The sequence below is a fragment of the Gossypium hirsutum genome, chromosome A05, assembly GCF_007990345.1.
Source record: "Gossypium hirsutum isolate 1008001.06 chromosome A05, Gossypium_hirsutum_v2.1, whole genome shotgun sequence".
Lineage (NCBI taxonomy): Eukaryota > Viridiplantae > Streptophyta > Magnoliopsida > Malvales > Malvaceae > Gossypium > Gossypium hirsutum.
The window spans coordinates 72,059,041-72,084,876 of record NC_053428.1 but is presented as its reverse complement, the minus strand read 5'-3'; the positions used below and the strand labels follow the sequence as shown (position 1 = coordinate 72,084,876).

The 25,836-nt window shown below is 33.7% G+C and overlaps 1 non-coding gene across 1 annotated transcript; it reads left to right on the top strand.

The window, feature by feature from the left end:
* The first annotated feature begins 20,338 nt into the window (after positions 1-20,338).
* Positions 20,339-20,445, top strand: LOC121229918 (small nucleolar RNA R71). The gene has a single exon (XR_005927869.1). It is a non-coding gene; the product is annotated as a small nucleolar RNA R71 (small nucleolar RNA).
* Positions 20,446-25,836: the final 5,391 nt, after the last annotated feature.

Here is a 25,836-nt window from a genome sequence, read left to right as displayed (position 1 = left end):
TTTCCATTCAGGTATCATGATCGGCTGAAGTAAACCTGTAGGCACTTGATGTTCCGCTTTCACTTGTTGACATATTAAACACTTCGAAACAAAGTCAGAATTGTCTCGTTTCATACCAGGCCACCAAAACTGACGTTTCAAATCATTGTACATTTTTGTACTACCCGGGTGGATAGACATTCAGCTACTATGAGCCTCGCTCAAGATCATCGAAATAAGTTTTGAATTTCTTGGAACACATAATCGACTTAGGAACCTCAAACAATTGTCATCATCTATTTGAAACTCTGACTCCATATTCGAAATACATTCAGCCCATTTTGCAACCAATTCATCATCGACTTTCTGAGCTTCACGAATTTGATGAATCAACAATGGTTTAGCCTTTAATTCTACTACTAACACATTATCGGATAGAACAGACAAGTGTACATTCATCGCTCGTAAAGCAAATAGTGATTTACGACTTAAGGCATCCGCAACCATATTAGCCTTTCCCGGGTGATAGTCAATGACAAGCTCATAATCTTTTAACAACTCGAGCCAACGTCTTTGTCGCAGATTCAAATCTCTTTGAGTCATCAAATATTTGAGACTTTTGTGATCCGAAAATACATGGCACCTCTCGCCAAATAAGTAATGTCGCCATATTTTCAAAACGAAAACGATGGCAGCTAATTCGAGATCATGGGTTGGATAATTTTTCTCGTGTGGCTTCAATTGCCTCGACGCATACGCTACAACTCGACCTTCTTGCATCAATACGCAACCCAACCCAAGTAAGGATGCGTCACTGTAAATGACAAACTCTTTGCCTGACTCATGCTGCACTAGTACTGGAGCTTCAGTCAAATAAGCTTTTAGTTGATCGAAACTTTTCTGACATTTTTCTGTCCATTCAAACTTAACATCTTTCAGAAGTAGTTTAGTCATTGGTGTGGCTATCATCGAGAAACCCTTTACGAACCGTCTGTAGTAACCGGCAAGTCCCAAAAAGCTCCGAACCTCAGTAATATTTCTCGGAGGCTTCCAGTTAAGTATGGCTGAAATTTTGCTCGGATCAACTCGAATACCCGATGCAGATACCACATGACCCAAGAAGCTAACCTCTCTTAACCAGAACTCACACTTACTGAACTTAGCATATAACTGCTTATCCCGTAAAATCTGTAACACTAATCCCAGGTGTTCAACGTGATCGATTTCATTTCCCAAATAGACTAATATATCATCGATAAACACAACTACAAACCGATCCAAAAACAGTCTGAAGATCCGATTCATCAAATCCATAAATACCGCAGGGGCATTAGTGAGCCCAAACGGCATCACTAAGAACTCGTAGTGACCGTATCTCGTTCTGAAAGCAGTTTTGGGTATATCCAAATCTCGAATTCGCAACTGATAATAGCCCGATCTCAAATCTATCTTTGAAAACACTGAGGCTCCCTTTAGTTGATCAAATAAATCATCAATACGCGGTAACGGATATTTATTCTTTATTGTCACTTTATTCAGCTGACGATAGTCGATGCACAACCTCATGGTTCCGTCCTTCTTTTTCACAAACAATACTGGTGCACCCCAAGGTGAGAAACTTGGTCGAGCGAAACCTCTATCCATCAACTCTTGCAACTGAGCTTTCAATTCCTTTAATTCCGTTGGTGCCATATGATACGGAGCTATCGAAATCGGTGTAGTCCCAGGTACAAGTTCGATGTCAAACTCTACCTCCCGAACAGGTGGTAACCCCGGTAATTCTTCGGGAAAAACATCCGGATATTCACAAACCACTGGTACCGATTCAAGTTTCTTTTCTGGTTCTTTATTATCAAATACGTATGCAAGATACGCTTCACACCCCTTTCTCACATATTTTTGAGCTAACATCGAGGATATTATTGTTGGCAATCCATTCAAAATAGTAGACTCAACTCGGATTATCTCATTATTTGCACACCTCAAATCAATAGTCTTACTTTTGCAATTCACAACTGCATCATGTACGGTCAACCAATCCAAAGCGAGAATAACATCAAATTCATCAAACGGTAAAAGCATCAAGTTAGCTAGAAAATAGGAGCCTCGGATTATTAAGGGGCATTTCTTACACACCTTGTCGACAAGCACATAACGACCCAAGGGATTCGACACTCGAATTACGAACTCAGTAGACTCAACAGGTAAAGTCTTACTGGATGCTAAGGTCTCACATACATATGAATGAGTAGAACCAGGGTCAATCAATGCAATCACATTAGTATCAAAGAGAGTGAAAGTACCGGTAATAACATCTGGCGAGGAAGCATCCTCGCGTGCGCGTATAGCATAAGCTCTAGCAGGAGCACGAGCCTTAGATCTGGTTGTAGCATCTCTAGATCCTCTCTGACCGCCACTAGCATTCCCCACATTTTTAGATGGTCTACCTCGAGTAGTAGTAGCACCCGGTTTCCCACTCTGATTTACATTCTGTTCAGACAGTCTCGGGCAATCCTTGATAAAGTAGTCAGCTGATCCGTACTTATAACAGGAGCGGTCATGGAATCTACCACTCCCCGAATGCCATTTACCACAATACTGGCACTCCGTCCTGTCCCGACGATCATTTCCAACGTTGGCAACCAAAGTGACTTGCGTACTCACAGGGGGTCAATCACGATCTCGTCTAGAAAAGCCCGAAGTGCCTTTAGACCAGCCTAAATCATCTCTAACTTTCTTCAAAGACTGTTGAAAGGGCTTTCCCGAAGATCTCTTACGAAACTCCTTTGCTCCCATATTAGCTTTTCTTTTCTCCTTACTGAGCTCTTCGGCTTTGCAAGCTCGCTCGACAAGTACCACAAATTCTCTGATCTCTAAAATGCCAACATACAGTTTTATATCTTCGTTCAGTCCATCTTTGAAACGTTTACACATTACAGCTTCTGAGGAAATGCATTCTCGACCGTATCGGCTAAGCCTTACAAACTTTCGTTCATAATCAGTAACCGACATGGAACCTTGTTTAAGTTCAAGAAATTCTTTCTGTTTTTGATCAATGAATCTCTAGCTGATATACTTTTTTTGAAACTCAGTTTGGAAAAACTCCCAAGTTACTTGCTCTCTGGGCGCAACCGAAATCAACGTATTCCACCAATTGTAGGCAGAATCACGTAGCAAGAAGATAGTACACTTTAGGCATTCATCGGGTGTGCAAGATAGTTCATCAAGCACCCGAATAGTGTTGTCCAACCAAAATTCAGCTTGCTCGGCATCATCGCTGTCTGTAGCTTTAAATTCAGTAGCCCCGTGTTTTCGGATTCTGTCAACTGGGGGCTTATTTAACCTCATCTGGTCAGTTACCGGAGGTATCGCAGGTGCAGGGGTTGTATTAGTCGGGAATGAGGGTTGTGGAACAGCCGTATTAGTTCGAATATACTGATTGAACCAATCATTCATCGCACTATAAAAAGCCTGTCTAGCTTCATCATTCTGATTACTAGCAATAGGTTAAGAGTCCACCGGCGCTATCCCTTGCGCGGGAGTAGGCACTACACTCTCAACATCAACAGCTACCGCTCGGTTGGGATCGGGATCCATTACTATAAGTAAACACATTTTTAACTGTCAGAAATCACCACACTATCAAATAAACACATAATGGCATGTATCGCTAAACCCGAAGGTATTACGGTAGTCCTAGAATCGACTAAACCGTAGCTCTGATACCAATAAAATTGTAACGCCCCGTACCGAGACCGTTGCCGGAGTCGAACACGAGGTGTTAACGGACTTAATTCATTTACTTACACAGTTCATTTTAAATTTTCTAGACAAGCTGGCTAACTGCATCACAGTCACTTTAAAAATCATATCTCGAGTTCCAAAACTCGAAAACCGATTCCATAAATTTTTCCTGAAACTAGACTCATATATCCATCTACGAATTGTTTTCTAGAATTTTTAGTTGGGCAAATTAGTACATTGTATTAGTTAAAGTCTCCCCTATTTCAGGGTTCGACTACTCTGACCTTCATGCATTTCGACTTAGATATCTCCCTGTACGAATCTTCAATACTTATGCCGTTTGTTTCTAATGAAACTAGACTCAAAAAGGAATCTGTAAATATAAAGCATGACTTCTAATTATCTCTGGTTAGTTTATGGTAAATTTTCAAAATCATAACAGGGGATCCAGAAAACGCTCTGGCCCTGTTTCACAAAAACTTAAACATCACATAAAATACGGCTCATATGGTCGTTTCGTTTCTTTCATATGAACATAGACTCATCAAGATTTGATTACATAATTTATTCTCTATTTAATTCCATTCCTACTATTTTTAGTGATTTTTCAAATTCACATCACTGCTGCTGTCAGCATCTATTTTAAGGTAAATTTTACCTATTTCATAATTTTCCATGAATCAATTAGTAAATTGACATACATTATTTTCAAGTATAATCACAATTAGCCATGACATACGTAGCATCAATAGGACCATGATTGGCCATTCCAATGGCTAATCATTACCAAACATTTCCACACCACTTAATAACCATATCATAAGACCATATATACAAAATGACCATAATGTTATACTCAAAATAAACAAGCCATTTTCGCATGGCTATACGAATATATATTACCAAAAGATACTTAATTGACAACAAGGGTCATCCCTATACATGCCATTATCAAGATCAACTGAAGAGTACCAAAAAGTGGCTTAAATAGTGTGGATGACTTCGACTTTGACACCTCCGAGTCCGATAGCTGACGAACAAAATCTATAATACAGAGAATTTAAGCAACAGAGTAAGCATTTCGATGCTTAGTAAGCTTATAAGTAATGAAATCATTTGAAACTAAAACACAAAAGAAATAGCATTCATAAGGATAAATAAATTTCTATGCACACGATCACATATTCATTTTAATTTACACTTCTGTCAATATGTTTACCCATTCGAAGCCCAACATAACTAAGTTTCATTCGAATCAATTTCATGTAACTCGAGTGAGCTATAGACTTCTTATAACCTTAGGAAATGGCCGGAAGAGCATTATTTGATCACATAATCACAACTTATACTGTACACAATTTTTCCAATGTATATAGGATCCATACCTGGTAATATTAGGGACTATGAGCACATTAATCGGAATTATTACGACAGAATCGCACCTTTCCAAACATGACTACTTTTGGAACTTGGTTTGGATGTAACAACCAGCACGAATGCCTTCGGGACTTAGCCCGGTTATAATAACCCGCATGAATGCCTTCGGGACTTAACCCGGTTATAATAACTAGCACAATTGCCTTCGGATCTTAGTCCGGATATAGTGACTAGCACAAATGCCCTCGGATCTTAGTCCGGATATCATCTGAATAATCATGCACATATATCAATATATCATAACACATCCGTATTTCCTTTTCATTACTAGAACTCAAGCACAAGACACTTATCAACCATTCCCATTTTCGGCTCAATAGCCACCTACAAAGAGCATGATTTCGATTTGCTTTATAACATGATCTCTATACACATTCGGCTACCAGTCATAAGTATAAACTAATTACCACGATACATAATTCAAGTAGAATCATTATATCACTGTTTATTTGTTATGCTTATATGTCGTGATTTAATCAAATCATAAACTAAGTTCCATTACTCAAAGACTTACCTCGGATGTTGTCGAACAATTTCAACGGCTATTTGATCACTTTTTCCTTTCCCCTATCCAACTTTGATCCTCTAAGCTCTTGAGCTAAATCAAACAATTTACTTCCCAAATCAAACATAGTCATTCGGCATCCATATACATTTTAGAACCAATTCACTTGAATTAATTGCCCACTTAAGTCTCTCATCATTTCATTTTCAAATTTGTATATTTGGTAAGTCACTTTAAACAATTATACATATTGCTTTAATACATTTTATACTAGCCGAAATGTACCATCAAGATATACTTTACTCAAATAATTTACCTTGGCCGAACATGTACAATGTTTTGTAGCTTAATAATTATAATATACATCATGTATTTATAATATTCATGCGGCCAATTATCCATGGTCATACACACACACAATCAAAAATAAATACCAAAATTTTCATATCCTTTATGCCCTAAGCCGAATACACTTGTCATGTTCACCTACATTTTTCAACAAATTCCTTCTTAATCAAACGCATATTTGGCTAGAAACATGGAAGTTTTTAGAAATTTCTAATTTAGCACCTAATCGATTATAACACATTTAAGCATTCTTTTCATTTTATTAACTAACCACATACATTACTCAAGTACAACATCTTCATATTCGACATTAGCATCAAACATAATAGCCAATTCTTCCCACTTTGAATCTATGCATCTATTTAATCATAGTTTGTTCAAGCACTCATACAACAAGATTCATCCAATTTAACAAGAAACAAAAACCTTATTTCTCCATAGCTACTATGGCCGAAAGTTCTAGACATCTCAATACCGAAATTTCTAACATGGGTTACCTAAAGAACTTGGTGATGAGTTCAAATTTATCTAACATTTCAAGCAACTTAACACATCCATATAGCTAACATGCTAATAGTATCAAGGCATCAACTAAAATTTTGAAGCCTCTTAGCCGAATCCTAACTCTCCAACAACCCCAAATCCATCCATGAGATAGATAGAGTTTAGACTAATCATCCAAAGGATGTATAAACTTCCAAAAGCAACATTGAACATACCTTAATCTAGAGAACCACCTTGGCCGAATTTTTCTTCTTCCTCTTCCTCTAGTTACGGCAATGGAGGAGTAACATAAGCTAACTTTTTTTTTCTCCCCTAACCACTATTAATTTATTATCCATATTTTTATTTTTAACATAAAATATTAACATAAAATAATTATAATATGTTTTAGTCCATAACATCGCCGGCCACCATCTAGAATTTGGCTAATTTGACATGCAAGTAAAAGCATTTTCTAACATGCATTAATAGGCCACTTTAACATTTGCCTAGCACATTTCTAAATTTTCTCACACACGTCCAATTTAATAAATTTTGCACAATATATATACATAATTTAAGCATGAATTTTTCACACATGCATATTCATATATAATGAGCATCAAACATGGCTGTAAATTATTTTTATGACTTGGTTTCGTGGTCCCGAAACCACTTTCCGACTAGGGTCAATTTTGGGCTGCCACAGTATTTGTTTAAACCCTCGGGTTGAGAACTTAGTATGATGAAATTGTAGTAAGATATTAAATAGAAATGTAACATGAACGTCTTGGTGTTGTTTATGCAAATAATGTTTATGTTGAATGGCATGATTATGTTACTTGTTATTTGCATGTGAACTTACTAAGCATTTATGCTTACTCCCTCCTTTTCTTTCATTGTAGTTTTGACAAGCTGGCTTGAGAATCTGGATAGGTCGAAGGCTCGCTCATACTATACGAAGACCTAAATTGGTAAAATGGCTTGTATATTTTGAGTGTGGCATGTATAGCAATATACTCACTTTGTGTAAATGATCATATGATATGGTTATGGTTTGGTAAGAAAAGGGTTTGTAAATGATTATCTATTGGAATGACTAATCAAGTTTATATATGATAACATGTATGCTTTACGTCTTAACTAAACCATGAAAATCCTTGGAACACAGAATCAGACAACAACAGTGACATGAATTTGAAAAATCACTAAAAATAGTAGAAATGCAATTAAAGGATGAATAAGTTATGAATTCGAATCTTGATGAGTATATTTTCATATGGATGGAATAAAATAGGTAAATGAGTTATATTTTATGAGATATTTAAGTTTTGGTGGAACAAGGTTAGAGTGGTCTCTAAATCCCCTGAGTTGAATTTAAAAATTCACCATAAATTGTAAAAACATAATTAGAAGTCATGTTTTATATGTATAGATTCCTTGTTGAGTCTAGTTTTATGAGAAAGAAACGGCATAATCATTGAAACTCTGTAAAGGGAGATATCTGATTCGTAATACACTGGGGTTAGAGTAGTTGAACCCTAAAATAGGGGAGACTTTAATCAATAAACTGTACTAATTAGCTCAATCAAAAATTATATAAAACAATTAGTAGATAGATATATGAGTCTAGTTTCAGGGAAAATTTACTGATATTAATTTTGAGTTTTGAAACTCGAGATATGAATTTTTAAGCGACTGTGATGTAGTTAGCCAGCTTGTCTGGAAATTCTAAAATAAATTGTTTAAGCTGTTTAATTAATGAATTAAGTTTAGTAACACCTCGTACTCGACTCCGGCGACTGTCTCGGGTGTTAGGGCGTTACAGAATATATGATTAAATAAATTGAATTTGTATTGAATTAGATCAAGAAATGAAGAAATCGAATTTGGACCGAGGAAAAACTAAAGTTGTCGACTAGTCGTCCCGTCCCGATTACTGTTGTTTGAGGTAAGTTTATAAGCAAATAAATGTTGTAAAATTTGAATATATGTGAATGTGAAATGCTGATTTGAATTTATGAGTTTATATATAAATAACCGAATGTGTATATATATTTGGGAACTACGTTTACAAGTTCATTTCGACTGAGTTACGACGTTCGAAAGCCCCTTATGAACCTTAGGAATAGCTAGGATACATATGTCATGACATAAGATTCCGATATGTGATGTACGAGTAAGACCATGGCATCTATATGTGACTCCGATATATATGTGTGAGTAAGACCCTATCTGGGACAGTGGCATCGATATGTGATTACATGTAAGACCACGTCTAGGACGTTAGCATTGTACGATATATGTGATTATTCGAGTGTCCTATCCAATTCTGAATGGTTCAACGGGCAAGGATAAGTTATGTACGAATGTATAAATCGGGCTAAGTGACCAGGTATCTGATAGTTGATTACCTATTTGAAAATAAGGTAAGTTGATTATTTGATATGTGATACAAACATATGTATGATGTTAGTTTGAATTTGTGAGTAATTATGAAGTATATTCGGCCATAAGTTAAGTGTAATTTCGTGGTATTAAGGTTTGATACATGAGTATATGTAAACAAGTGTTTAAAAATTCGGCTTTATGCATTGATAATATGATTTTAATAGTGTACGTTACTTTGGTATAGACATATGTATATTCGGCTACATGACAAGTATCAGTACGAGATATTAAAGTTTGATTTAGGAATATATGTTTATGGGTATATATATATTCGACTATATAATGGTACTATGGTTTTGAAATTGAATGTTACCTCGAAAATAGATACAGTACATTCGTCCAAAGGTTGAGTATAGTGATATCAAATTGTAACCTATGTGCAAACTTATATAAATGATTATGTACAGCCTTAATGATATAAAGTAAGAATAGTTATGAAATGATCCATGAATATATGTATATGAAGTTATCTATCTTCGGTTAATTATTAACATTGTGGCTTTGGGAATTTGAATGATATATTAATATTAGTTTTATGGATATTTGGCAAAATGAAAGTATATTTATTATATTAAATTATAAGTTTGAAGTTAAACATGATTATGATAGTATAAATTAGTATAAATTGTTATTGTCATTGAGTTATTTATTTGCTTATAGCTTACTAAGTTCTCAAAGCTTATTCTGTGTGTTTTTCCTATGTTTATAGATTTTCGGAGACCTGCTCGGGTTGGAAGTCGATGAAGACGACATCACACTATTTGGTTATCTTTTCAATAAATAATGTTTTGAGACTCGATTATATGGCATGTATAAGCTAGTCTTGGAGTTAATTATTTTAAATGAGTATGTATTTAAAGCCATGCAAAAATGGCTTGCTTATTATGCTTAAGTTTGGTTTTACATGTTCTTAATTAAAATGTTTGATGAGTTTAGTTTTGGTAATAAGTTTAATAGTTAGCTCATTTCGGAAATATGAAATGTGGAATAATTAGAGTGATGGATGATGGTATATTAACTTAACAGGTTCGGTTGCTAAGTGGTAAGTAATGAATATGTTTCATGATTATTTTGGTTGATTGTTTTGGTATGGATTCAAATGGTAAATGATGGTAATGATTAAGTATGTTTTGGGTTAGTTTTAATGGATAGTTAAAAATGTCAAGTTGTTGCTAATACCTATATAGGTATACATTCTTGTATGGTTGTAAATCCGAATATGATATTAAATTCAGTTTGATATGCTTATGATATTGATAATGGTGAGATCGAAATAAAGATTAGTTGATAGGATAAAATATGAAGTTTAGGTATAGTAATATAGATATGAATTAGATGCACATTGGAGTGTTATTTGTGTTCAAGTGTTAAGTATGGCTTTTATTTTTAGGATGAATTGTGCACTTGTATATATGCATCATTAGTATGTTCGGCCATGTTATAATGTATATAAGTTTCATATGTGATTGCATAATAATTTATGTAATATGATTCAATTGGTTTTATTATGAGCTTGTGCAGAAGTTATCAAATGATATGTTTGATACACAAGTAATGAGATAGAAATTGGCATATATTCGAAGTGTATAGTGTAATGATATATGATGGAATATGATTTAATTATGAAAATGACATTAATGTGATGGAGATAGGGAATTGAATATTGGAAGTATTAAATATGTGAAAATGTCTTTGATATATATACAAGTTTGGTTCGAATTTAGTAATTATGGAACATGATCGGTTGAGCTTTGATACATGTTCAAACTGAATTAGTTGGAATTTTTGAAAAGTGCTTATTTGCGATACATGTTCAGAAAGGTATGATTATATCTGAATTGGAATTATGACTCATGTATACGAATTTATAATAAGTGAATTGAGGATATCCAAATTTGATAACTTTTAAATGTTTAGTAATTCTTTGGTGTATGAAAGGTGAGGAATGATTGTGCTGAACTGTGTTTTATACAGTAATGCCTCATAACCCTAGTCCGGTAACGGATACGGGTTAGGGGTGTTACATTTGATTGGTATCAGAGCTATGTTTTAGTCGGTTCTAGGACTACCATAGCTATGCGAGTCTAGCTATACATGCCACATTTAACCTGTGATAGTGTGTTATCTCCCGACTCTGACGAAAATTATTTTGATGAGACAGATAAGCTTTCCAATCGAGCTAATTCTGATAGTATGGAATGTGTACTCAAAATTTGAATGGAAATGTGTTGATTATGAGTTGAAACTCATAAAGGTATGGATCAAAGAGTATGACGTTTTGATATGGATAAATGTTATAATTATATGAGTATATGAGTTATGATATATGGAATATGATTATTATATGAAATGCTTTGATCATGAATCGGTGATTTGAGATGGCATATGAACTATGTGTTAAGAACGAATGTGATTAAAAGCAAATGTTTATTAAATGATTTGAGAATTTGAAATTAGTAATGAACTAGTTAGTTATGATAGTATGTGTTATGTGCATTTATGAGTAAGTTAAATTTGAGGCTTTATTACCCTTACCCCCTTATCCGTAAAATGTTACAATGAAATCTGTAAGAATTGGGTTGAATAAGCCTACAAGTGTGGAATTATAGAAGTCTGTGTTTGGAAGATTAATAATGTGGTTAGAAAAGTGAATGAATCAACAAATGAAGACAATATTAAAAAAAGAAAACATTGGATAGTTCTGAAGATTATTCAGGTTATGTGATGTCACTGTTAAAGAGGAAGTTATCTCCGATCAAATGACCTATTCAGGTATGTTATCAAAGGAAAATATTAGCTAAAAGCTTTTCTGAATTGATTTCTATTAGTGAAGGGATAATGTGAAAATTTCTGATAGCAGAATTAGACAGTTGAAATAATGATTGAATTATATTGATGGCTGAGTGCAATGGTTATAGTCGGGCAATTACTATGATTTCTTCTAGGCATTCTATGTGTACGTTTATTCTTAGAAGTATATGTAACTATTTAATTTCAGAAGGAATTCTTATCGTATGAGAACATTAGCTAAATATATCAATAGATGAAAGCATCATTGATCTATTTGAGGTTATGTTCAACATTGCCCTGTTTTTCTCTGGTATTTATTTTCTTATGTGGATATGAAAATTGATAGTAAAACTCTGTATGATGCTAATATTCTATTTCTATTAGCTATTGTTCTGTTGAATATACGTGAAAATGATATTGCTTCTGTTATTGTGGATTTCAGTATTTATGAGTGACGTCGTTCTTTTTGGAAAATTCGGGGATATCATCAGAATTGTTATACTATATATGGGTTATAATTTTTAGAAATCCTGTGTGCCTTCATACATTGAAATTTCGCTATTCTGGTTTTCTTATGATTCTATATGATTATCTATATGGGATAACTATTTGATGGAAATGGCTATATTTATTATAATCATAATTTCTGTTCTAAAGATTTGGGAAGTACTGCAGTACTGTTATTAGAGTTATAAAAGTTGTGCTTCTGCATTGATTGCTATTCAAACCAAATTTGATTTCTTCTGCATTGATTGTTGTTCAAATCATATTTGATTTTCTTCTGGGTTTAGATACTCAAGGGTCCCACACGATAAGTACTTATACCATAGCCCGTAGCCAAATCAAGGTAACTTATCTGTGAGGTACTGATATCATGGCCTGAAGCCAAATCAACCGATATGCATGGCCTGAAGACAAATCGCTATAACTCGAACCCGAAGTGCTATATCATGGCTCGAAGCCAACTCAATGTATCCCCTAATGACATGTCACTAGCATCCTAAATTATTCCTAAAGTTCAATCGGAATTTCGAATGTTGAATCGTTGTCGAATCAGTATCATTCATATCCACAGTCTCATATTCGCAATTTATGCAATATCAAAGCATATGAAATACTTTTGTATTGATATTTATCACATATGAACTTACCTCGGATGTGAAAACGACGAAATAAGTCGATTAGTCAATAACTTTAGTTTTCCCCCAATCTAGATCCAAATTCCACTTTTCTTGATCTAAATATATTCAAAATTAACTTATTTAATCATATATTTATTCAATTCAATCCAAAATATACATTAGGGCTATTTTACACATTTTCCCCTAAACTTTCACATTTTTACAGTTTAGTCCTTATTACACAAAATCACAAATTCATGAAATTTCTTTAATACCCATGCTAGCCAAATTACTATTATGCCCCTAGAAGCCCATATTTTCTATTTATTTCACATTTTAGCCACAAAGTTTCAACATTTCTCAATTTAATCCCTATTTGGCATTTTCACTAAAAATCACAAAACTTGTATAATTCATAACAAATATTCATAACGTATCATTAAACATCAAAATACTCATGTTTTCATCAATGGAAATATCTAAAATCTATAACAATTTTGCAAAATAGTCCCTGGGCTAGCTAGACCTAGCTGCAACGATCTCACAAACATAGAAATCATTAAAAACGGGACAAAAACGGACTTACAATTAGATCATGAAGTGGCAGAACCCTAGGAACCTCCCATGGATGTTTTTCTTTCTTATTTTCAGTGGTAGAAGATGAAAATGAAGGAAAAATTAGGCTTATTTGTACTTTATTTATGTTTATTTTATGAATTACAAATTTAACCTTTATAATTAAACATATAAATCATTTAATATATGCCCAAAAATTTCCACTCACCATTATAATGGTCTAATTAAAACATAAGGACTTCTAATTTAATATTCCATAGCTATTAGATACCTTTAGGTATTAGAACATTACTTTTGCACTTTACGCGATTTAGTCCTTTTTATCAAATTGACTAGTCAAACAATAAAATTTTTTAACGAAATTTTCACACCAATATAATATCATACTGTAGACATTAAAATAATAATAAAATACTTATTCTGACTTCGTATTTGTGGTCCCAAAACCACTGTTCTAATTTTACCAAAAACGAGCAGTTACAGTATCTTTCTCTAACAACAAACATAACGGTTTAAAAATTTTCGAGAAATCTTTGATAAACCTTCAGTAAAATCGGCATGGCTTAAGAAACGTTTGACTCCTTTCACATTAATTGGGGCTGGTAATCTTTCAATTATGTCCACCTTTGCTTTATCGACTTTAATTCCTCTCTTTGAGATTTTATGCCCTAAGACAATCCCTTCCTTAACTATAAAATAGTGCTTTTCCTAGTTAAAGACAAGATCTGTCTCTTCACATCTCTTCAGTACCTTAGCCAAATTACTTAAACAAATATCATAAGTGCTACAAAAAACAAAAAAAAAATCATCCATGAAAACCTCAACAAAATTTTCAACCATATTAGTGAATATTGCCATGCATCGTTGAAATGTTGCAGGTGCATTGCATAAACCAAAAGGCATTCACCTAAAAGAAAATGTACCACATGGACAAGTAAAGGTTTTTTTATGTTGGTTTTCTAGAGCTACAACTATTTGGTTATATCCCGAATAGCTATCTAAAAGACAATAGAATTCATTACCTGCTCGTCAATCTAACATCTAATCCAAAAAAGGCAATGAAAAATTGCCCTTCCGAGTGGCTCTATTCAACTTCCTATAATCAATACAATTCTCCAATCAATAACAGTTCTCATTGGAATCAACTCATTACGCTCATTTGTAACAATTGTGATTCCACCTTTCTTTGACACACACTACACCAGACTTACCCACGAACTATCTGAAATAAGATAGATGATTTCTACATCTAACTATTTGATCACTTCATTTCTCACAACTTCTTTCATAATAGGATTGAGCCTCCTTTGCCCATCAATTCGAGCTCTTTCACCTTCTTTTAAAATAATTTTATGCATGCAAAAAGAAGGCCTTGTACCTCGAATATTAGCTATGGTCCAACCAATTATTTTCTTAAATTTCTTTAGAACGATAATTAGTTGCTCCTCTTGATCTTTCATTAGTTCTGCTAAAAAATCATAGGCAAAGTGGAACAGTCCCCTAAATAAACGTATTTCAAATAGGAAAGAAGTACCTTTAGTTCAAGTTTAGGTGGTTCTTTAATTGACAACTTGGGTTGCACAAATTCTCTGACTTCTAACTCCAACGGTTCAAATGGCGTGGATTGAATAAAATTTCTCGGATTGGCTTCCATCAAAGCCATGTTTCCTTTTCCTTCTTCATCATCCAACGGGTCAAGATCTAAGGCTTTCTCCAATAGATCTTCTTTAAAATTGCTTTCTATAGAAACCAAGGTTTCTATCTCTTCCACAACTGAACACTCTTCTGTCAGATCGGGAAATTTCATTTCTTTAATAATGTTAAAGGTTACCTAATCGTCTTGAACTCACATGGTGAGTTCACCTTTCTGCACATCAATGAACGTTCTTCCTGTGGCTAAGAAAGGTCTCCCAAGGATGATAGACACTTCCTTATCTGCTTCAAAATCTAAGACAATGAAATTATCAGGAAAAATAAATTTATCGACTCTTACCAAAACATCTTTGATCTTTCCCTTGGGATATGCTAAAGATCAATCCGCTAGTTGAAGCGTCACAGTTGTATGTCTTACTTCACCTATCCCTAGCATTTTGAAAATAGACTTAGGCATCAAGTTGATAATCGCTTCTAAATCACACAAAGCTTTACCACAACACGATTTACCAATGTTACAGGGTATAGTAAAGCTTCCTGGGTCTTTCAATTTCGGTGGCAATTTGTTCTGCAAGAATGCACTACACTCCTTTGTCAAGACAATAGTCTCATACTCACTCAGTCGTTTTGTAATATCCTAATTTTGGGCCTAGTCGGAATAGTGGTTTCGTGACCACAAAATCCGAGATAGAAATAATTATTTTATGATTATTTTAAGGTCTATGATATGATTGCATGATTGTGTGAAATTTTCGTGAAGAAATTTTATGCATAAAGTGCTTAAATTGAAATTAGGGACTAAATCGAATAATTTGCAAAACTTGCATTCTAGAAGTTTCTAGTATGAAATTGTTTTGAAATATTAATTAGGAGGTCTTAAATAGCAATTTTACCAATTTCTAAGTCTATGGACAAAAATTGGACATGGATGTAATTTTTGGAAAGTTTAGTAGTAAGGGCATTTTGGTCATTTAGGGGTAAAATGAATTAAAATACAAAATTAAAAGCCAATTTTTGTCCATCTTCTTCATTAGGCCGAAATTTCAAGGGTTCTCCATGGCTAGGGTTTGTTTAAAGCTTCCAAGCTCCATAGTAAGTGATTCCAAGCCCCGTTTTTAATGATTTTTACGTTTTTGAGATCCCGGTAACTCGATAAAGCTTATGTTAGCAATAATTTAACCTAGGGTTTATATTTGGAAAAATACCCATAGGTGAAATTTGTGTATTTTGATGTTTTATGATAGAATATGAAGTTTTAAATTATGTTAGACAACTTGTACTACTCGATTTTAATCAAAACAAGTAAAAGGGCTTAATCGGTAAAAATACCTAATAGTCACAAGTACATGTTAGAGTGAGAATTTGATGTTGTCATAGAAGAGAAAAGTGATCAGCATGTTGTAAAACATAAGAATAAGGAATAAAGTTTAATCCCGAGCCTAGGGGCAAAAATGTAAATATGCAAAAGTTTAGGGGTAAACTTGTAATTTTGCCAAAATTTGAGTTAAGGATTAATTTGATAATGTGAGTATTAAATAAGCTAAATGTGTTATTTTAGATCAAGAAAGACGTGGAATCGACCTCAATCGAGGAAAAGAAAAGATTGTGGACTAAATTGCAAAGTCTTTGTATTTTGGTTCCAAGGTAAGTTCATGTGTAAATAAAGTAGCATAATTGGTATTTTTAAGTTATTGATGTTAATTATATGTTATGCTGAATTTTATTATGAAATGTATGCTTTGTGGTTAATTTCAAATAATATGTAAATTATGTGAGCTACTTGTTAAATATAATTGTTACCGAGTATTGATTTCGGCATTCTACGGAAGACGGCAAGGATAAGTGTTCAAGGAAAAAGCCCGTTTGAACCTTAGGAATAGATTAGGATACAAGTGACATGTCACTAGGATGGTTGAGCATCCGAACTCATTGAGTTGAGTCCGAGTTCACTTATGGATGCAAATGTCCGAACTCGTTGAGTTGAGTCCGAGTTCGTGAGATGTAACTAGGCATCCGAACTCGTTGAGTTGAGTCCGAGTTCACTTATGGATGCGAACGCCCGAGCTCGTTGAGTTGAGTCCGAGTTCGCTTATGGGCGGGTTACATGATTGCTTGATTGCATATATGGCACTTATGTGCAAGTTATCTATGTATCCGAATTATATTCCGATGTGTTCAACGGGTAAAGTTCTACTCAAATGGAGGAATATTCGAGATGTAAAGAGACGTATTGGTAAGTGATGTGAAATGGATATTTTGGACAGGTATGTATTTAACCCTCGGGTTGAGTATTGATACAACCACGATAAGGTAATAAGATGATGAAAAATGATTAAAAATGTGATATGTGTTTTAGTGATACATGCTAATGTTGATTGGTATGACTGTTTGTTATGTTACTTATTATTTGCATATGAGCTTACTAAGCATTTATGCTTACTCCCTCCTTCTTACTCATTGTAGTTTTGGACAAGCCAGCTCAGGAGTCGGGATAGGTCGAAGGCTCAGTCACACTATCCGGAAGACTTTTGGTAATGGCTTGTAAATTTAAGTATGGCATGTATAGCAACATACCTTTTTTGTGTAAATGATCTTATGGTGATGGAAGTTGTGCTATATGTGTATGTATAAGAAAGTCGAGTCAGAAGTCCTACAACCCCTCCCCCTTACCGAAGTGGTACTTATAATGGAATTTCATGAGATTTGTATTGAATAAGTTTCCGGTTGAGAACCCAAAGAGTACAGTGATAGAATAATTATAAGTATGATTAGAGATTGAAAATGAGCTGATAAGTAAAGTCAGAGCCAGTAAAGTATCGGATTGACGTAAAAATTATTGGAGTTATGCACTGTCCTAGTTAGAAAAGGAATTCTCCTTGGTAAACCGAATTACTCAGGTGCAAGGTGAAGAAAAGTGTAAATCGAAATTTATTCAGAATTGGCCTTCTTTAGTGAATGGTTTAATATAAAATTTGTGACGGCAGAACTAGTTGGGGAAATGATAATTGAAATGTGAACTATCTAAGTGTGACAGTTATGACTGGACAGATTTAGCAGTCTCTTTTGAGATGTTCTATGTGTTTACCCGTTCTCAGAAATATTTCTATGGCTATTGATCTTCTGAAGAAATTCTTGTTATATGGGAATGTCTTCTAATTCTGGTGTTGGATGAAAGCATTGGTAGTCTGACTGGTTTATAATTTATATTGCTCTATTTCATCGGGTATTCTATTTCATTTCGTCTGATAAGAATTGATGAGAGAATACGTATGATATTATGATTCTGTTTCTTCTACTTGATGCTTCATCTGATATATATGTATGGGAAGATATATTGATCTTGTTATATTTGATTTCAGTGGGATTAAATGATGTTTTCTTCTGGACTTTCTTTCTTTGAAGAATTATGAGTCTATTTTCATATGGATGGAACAAAACAGGTATATGAGTTATATTTTATGAGATGTTTAAATTTTTGTGAAACAGGGCCAGAGCGATTTCTGGATCCCCGTTCTGACTTTGGAAATTCACCATAAATTTTACAAAGATAATTAGAAGTCATGCTTTATATTTAAAGATTCCTTATTGAGTCTAGTTTTATTAGAAACAAACGGCATAGTCATTGAAGCTCTGTACAGGGAGATATCTGATTCATAATACACAGAGGTCAGAGTAGTCGAACCCTGAAACAGGGGAGATTTTAACTAATAAACTGTACTAATTGGCCCAACCAAAAATTCTAGAAAACAATTAGTAGATAGGTATATGAGTCTAGATTTAGGGAAAATTTACGGATCTTGATTTCGAGTTTCGTAACTCGAGATATGATTTTTCTTGTGACTGTGATGCAAGTAGCTTAAAAGCTGTGAATGTAGAAATAAATAATCCAAAGTTCTAAATATGTTAAATTAAGCTTAGTAACACCTCATACTCGAATCCGGCGATGGTCTCGGGTTTCACACAATCATGCAATCATATCATAGACCTTAAAATAATCATAAAATAATTATTTCTATCTCGGATTTTGTGGTCACGAAACCACTATTCCGACTAGGCCCAAAATTAGGATATTACACGTTTCTTCTTGGATGGTATATCCTTCATGAATTTCACATAATTTGGAATTTGTTCTAAAGCCTCCACCAACAGAATATTGATGTGTAACTGCTTCAGAACAGCAAAAAATTCTTGAATCGCACCTCCTGTTTCTACTTGTGTTGCTACAATATTTGCAGATATGGAGGTGATGAAACTTTTGGTTTAATCAGATAACTCTTCTGAGTAGGTAAATCTGCATCCAAAGAAGATGTTGAAGTGTCTAAATTCACTAATTTAGGATTTTCCTTACCAATCTTTGCAGATTCTGACTCTTTTGGTGTAGGAATTTGAATAGCTAGTTGATTCTTCTCAATGGGCTTATCTTCGACATCAATCAATCGGGGTTCCAGAATTTTACCATTTCGCAATCTCACTTCCTTGATATGTTCTTTACCCAAATTTCTTGGATTCTCAGTATTACTTGGCAAGGTTCCTTGCGGTCTATTACAAAGCTCCGTAGCTAACTGACCCATTTGGTTTTCCAAACTTTTTAATGTTGCTGCTTGGCTTTGGATCAAAGCTTCATTCTTTGCCATGTACACTTTCATCAAGTTCTCCAAATTGTTTGATGCCTCAGCTTGAGGTGGTTTTGGAGCTTGTTGATTAAACCCTTGAGATTGGTTGGGTTTATGCTGCAATAAGTTGTTGTTCGATCCATTTCCTTGGTTGCTCCAAGAAAAAAAATAGAATGATTACGCCATGAAGGATTGTAGAAGTGAGACTGCGGTCCGTTTCCACTCCTATTTTGATGTTGGTTCCCCACATAGTACACTGACTCAAGATTTGACAGACAATTCTAAAAAGAATGACCTTCCCTACAGTACATACAAGAAACTACTTCAAACGGACTTGGTGGCTGAGCTACAAAATTATTAGCACTATTAGCGGTAAGCTTTTTTAACATAGAGGAAATAGACGATATCTAAGCTGATAACAAAGTAAGGGTGTCAACTTCAAGAACTCTAGCTGCACGTCTTCCTGAAGCTGTTCAATTTGTTGGCCATTAATAGTTATTACTCGTGATTCTCTTGATGATCTCATCAGCCTCATTATAAGACTTAGACAAAATTGCACCATTTGCATAAGCATATACCATCAATCTTGAATGTGCATTGAGACTATTATAGAATGTCTCCAACTGGATACAATGAGGACTCCCATGATGAAGATACTTACGAAGTAACTCCTTGAATCGCTCCCAAGCCTCATACAAAGAATCATCATCCAATTGTTGGAAAGTTGTGATCTCGTTCCTCAACTTAGCGTTTTTACTAGGTGGGAAATACTTAACTAAAAATCTCTCTACTAATTCTTGCCATGTAGATATGGAACTCGGTGGCACTAAATTGAGCCATGCTAGTGCTCGATCTCGCAACGAGTATGAGAACAACTTCAACCTCAATGCGTCTTCAGTTGCACCGGCTATCTTAAATGAATCACTCACCTACATAAACAATCGAAGGTGGAGATGTGGATCTTCCATGGGCATACCACTGAATTGGCCCACCGTTTGGAGCATTTGAAACATCATTGGTTTCAATTCAAATTGGTTTTCCTCAATATCTGTGTGACAACCCGTTTTAGACCCTAATCGGAATGGTGGCTTCGGAACCACGAAACTGAGTCAAAAAAATAATTAATTATTATTATCTGTGTTCATTATATGTGAATTAGCATATGTGAAGATTTCGTACGAAAATGTGATCGTTTGGGTGTTTAATTAATAAGAAAGGATTAAATTAATTTCTATGTTTTATTATGTGAATTTCCATGTGTGAAAAAAATTATATAATAATAAATTAAAATAAAAAAAATTTGATGCTTTAGTTTTGTTATTTGGATGTCAAATTATAAAAAGGGACTCAATTAATAAACCATAAAAATGTGATAGGTAAAAGTTGAAGTGGCCAAATTGTATATGGATAGCATCATAGAGGATTTGCATGTCAAATGGACCACTATGATTATAGTGGACGATAATTATGATGAAAAATTTGGCATTTTGTGTATTGTATATTAGTGAAATAATATTAAATAGTTTTATATTAGAAAACCATGAATTAATAATAGAAAAAGGGTGATAAAAACAAAGTTTCTCATTTTTTTTCTCCCCTTTTGCCGAAACTAAACAAGAAATGGAAGAAAGAACACCTAAGGCATTCGGCCATCTTGTGTTGGGGATTAAGGTATGATTTCATATGTTTTTCTTTGGATTTTGAGAAATTTAAATTGGTTTTGAAGCTCCTAACATGACCCATGTGTATGATTTTGTGTTTGTGATGCATGAAGCATTCGGTCATGAGCTCAATGGGTTACATTGTGTATGTTTTGATAATTTGTAAGGAGAAAATTTTCTAATTGAGTGTGAACAAACTAAATTACTATATGTGGCTCAAATGAGCTTGAGTAGTCGGCTAATGAAGTTAGTTGAGTTATAATACTTGCTTAATAATGAAAAGAACATGAGATTAATGCTCAAATAGCATTCAGCTTTGGACTAAGTTAAATTAGTTAGAAAATGAGATCCAAGATAGTGAATTATGTGTTAAAAGAGGGATTTAGGTTGTATATACGTGTTTAGATTGAATACAAGAGGCTATGTTAGCTAATTGAGGGATTCAGCCATAGTATTATAGTGAATAATAATTTGAACAAGGGTTTTAATTGTATGATAGGTTTTCGGCTATGGTTGATTGGATAATAAATTGGTGTGGATGCTTTGAATGAGATATGTACAATTATAAGTTAAATTTAAGGTTTGTTAAATTTGTCCTTATCATTGCCGAATGAGTTTAATGGCTAAAGAAAATTGTTAAGTGCTTAGTTAATGTGCATTCGGTCATTTAGGATGAGTATACATTTGATAATGTTTTGATGCTTTGAAATGGAATTTAATTATTAAATGAGTTCGTTGAATTTTGAGATGTGATTGGGAGTAAATTTGACATGAGCATATTTTTCTAATGACATATTGATAAATGTTGAGTTATGATACCATGATATTAACTTAATTATCAAGTTGTCGAATGTGCATATAAGTAAGTGAAGTTATGTTATAACTGAACTAAGTGTGGCTAGTAAAGCCTATTTTGTTTTCTTGCTATGTTTGACCATAAATATGTCTGAGTGATTCTGATTATAGCTTAACGTTTAGTTAAGCATAATTGATGCTTTAAATTATATAGTTGTATAATCGAATTTGTTTTGGTTGAGTGTTACTTTGTTAAAAGATTTTTATTATTAAGCTTAAAGGCATTCGATCATGAGATGGACTAAGGTGAATAAATGTTTATTTGTTTGTTTGAATTAAGCTCAAGAGAAAAAGGAGCTAAATTCGGAAAGGGGGAAAGCAAAAGTAGTTGATTAATCAATCCGTAATTGTGCAATGACATTCAAGGTAAGTCCTTAAGTAATTAAATTTGATTTGCTGCGCGCTTAAGATTTTATATAATATGGTAAGTAATTATTTGACCTTTACAAGTTCGATTTGCAATAAGTATATTGAATTTAGGCTATAATGCCGAATATGAAATGGATGATTTATGTATATAATGTGGCCGAATAACTATTAAGTAATGATGTGAAAGTGTGTAATATGTGTATACAATTTTATTGTACTTGTTTGTATAAAGTCGAATGTGAATCGAATGGTATATATGTGATGACCGAATAGCTATTATGAAACAAAGTCAAGGAATGGGATATTTGTAAAATAGATGAATTGTGACTATTGTTCCTACTTGATCGAGGTTGTGTGTGAAATAATTTGTGAATATGGCATATAGCCGAATGGTTATTAAAAGTGAAACTGGGATAGTGAAAAGATTATGTGTTCTTTGTGTATGATTATTGAACCAAAAGTTAAAGGGTAGGTGTACATTTTGTGCTTATATTCGAATGAAGCAATTGAATTACTAATGTGATATGTTATGTGAAATGTGTTAACATGTGAATAAATATTCAAGACACTAGAAATGTATCCGGGCTAAAGTCTCGCAGGCTTTGTGGTAGAAATGTATCCGGGCTAAAGTCCCACAGGCTTCGTGCTGGAAATGTATCCGGGCTAAAGTCCCGCAGGCTTCGTGCTGGAAATGTATCCGGGCTAAAGTCCCGCAGGCTTCATGTTGGAAATGTATCCGGCTAAAGTTCCGCAGGCTTTGTGCTGGTAATATAATTTTGGGTTTTATACCTAGCAGGCCAAGTGCCGATGAATTTGATAAAAGTATACAATTACAAGATCCTACACTAAGATGACAAATTGAAAGTGTATTACATATTAAGTTGGCCAGGTATGTATCATGTACTCGTATGCGATTTTGATTTGAATTAAATTATAAATGTATAAAGTGATGCATCTGTGAATAAGTGTTATGATTATAAATGTGATCGTAATACATTCGGTAAATGTGTGAAGTTATGTGAAGTGATTCTGTGTTTATATTCAAATATAAACACTGGTCCTTGTGGAAAGGTTTGTGGAAGTATATGATTTTATTTTTAGGTGATTACGATCATGGAAAATTAAATGTGAATATGATATTGTATTTTATTCGTTTCAATTGAACTAAAGTTGATAGTGAAGCATTTTTAATGCCTATGTTATATGAGTTCGATCTTGAATGACATGATATACATGTTTAAATAATTTGAATGCAAGGAATGTGTGAAAGAGCAAATTTGTAATAAATCTACTTGAGACAGCAACAGTAGCGTGATTTGGAAAATAACCGTAAATTATGGAAATTGAATTAGAAGATGAATAAATTATGTAATTAAAGCTTAATGAGTCTAGTTTCTTATAAAAGAAACCGTGTAAGCAAAAGAATGGTAGATAATGAGATATTTGAAGTGGCGTGAGATAGAGTCAAAATGACTTCGAAATCCCCTGTTCTGTTTTTAGAAAATCATTTTAAATTGTACAATGATGATTATAAGATAAAATTTATATTCTCCTTAATGAGTCTAGTTTCAAATGAAATAAATGAGAACATATTTTGAATTCTGTACAATGAGAAATCTGATTTATAGTAAAGAATGGTCAGATTAGTCAAACAGTGAAACAGGGGAAAATTTATGAAAAATCTGGTATTGATTGGTCAAACCAAAAATTCTAAAAATTTTAGGGATATAAGATATATGAGTCTATTTTCAGGGAAAATTAACGGCACATGATTTGGAGTTTTTTAGCTCCAGTTATAAATAATTTAGTGGCTGCTGCTCAGAAAGACAGCTTGTAGTGATTATGTGATTATGTTGTGAACATTGAATAAACTTGGTCAGATGTATGTAGTCCATGTAAAAATGAGACGTGATAAATAACAGATAAATATATGCTATATGTGCTTGACATGTGACCTTGTGGTTCCATGAATCAAACATGGAAAAATATGACATGTTTTGGTTGGTATGTAATGGATATGTGCAAGTTTTGTTCATACGAATGAATTGACAGTTATCACACGAATTTAAAATCATAGTCATAAGTTATTTATAAATATAAATAAGTGAAGCTACTTAATAAGGTTATATGAACTTAAGAGTACTATGAATGTATATGTAATTGAGATTTTTTTTTTCAATTCGGATTAGTGATATAGAATTTCCATAATCATTGAAATGATTTATTTGCTTAAGGCTTACTAAGTTTTCAAAGCTTACTCTGTGTGTTTTTCCTATGTCTATAGGGCTTCAGAGAAATTGCTTGGGTTGGAAGTCGAGGAGATTTCACCATACTATCGAGTTATCATGTGAGTAGATAAAGTTTGTATATCATTAAGGTTTAAGGCATGTATAGAATAGACTAATAGTGGAAGGATATTTTGGTTAACGTATTTAAGCCATGCGAATATGGCATCTTTTGGATGTTTAACTTTATAAGTTTGAAACTCGATCTCTGGTTGTGTCTAGCATTTATTTAAATAAATAATCTTTATTTCAAGAGACTGTTCAAAATTTTACTGTTCAGATCTGTTTTCTAATTTCGAGTAACGCCTTGTCCTATTTCGGCGACGGTTACGGAATAGGGGTGTTACAATCTGGCATTCTAAATCCTGGATTTAACTCACTAAAAAGTGGCACAGCATATTCTCTGATGTATCGATCCCTATCATCGGCAATGAGGATGGTATTTCATACACGACCGACTTTATTACCTTGGTCTTGATTATGATTTCCAAGGTCCATCTTGACTTGACTTTGAACTGTTCATTCATGTCTTCTTTGTCTAAAAGTTTGCTCAATTAGGGTCTACAGGGAGTAAATCGATAATCCGATCTATGCTCATAAACACCTGAAAAGAAAATCACAAAATTGAAAAGAATAAGTTACTAATGTTAGAAATAAACCAAATTGGAAGTAAATAATTTCACAAAAAAAATTGACTATCGCAACAGTTAACAGTCCCCGGCAATGGCGCCAAAAACTTGTAACGCGTAGGTTTGTACAAGTGTACACAATCGTTATCAAGTAATAAGTAAGTATCGAGTTATCGTCTCCACAGGGATTGTATTTGTGTTAAATCACTTGGTAAATAAAAACACAATATGATTGAGGAGTTATGATTAAAATTAAATATATTAAACTAAATGCAATGATCCCCAATGCAAATTATCCTAAATACATAAACTATATTAATGAAATAGATTTTAGAAA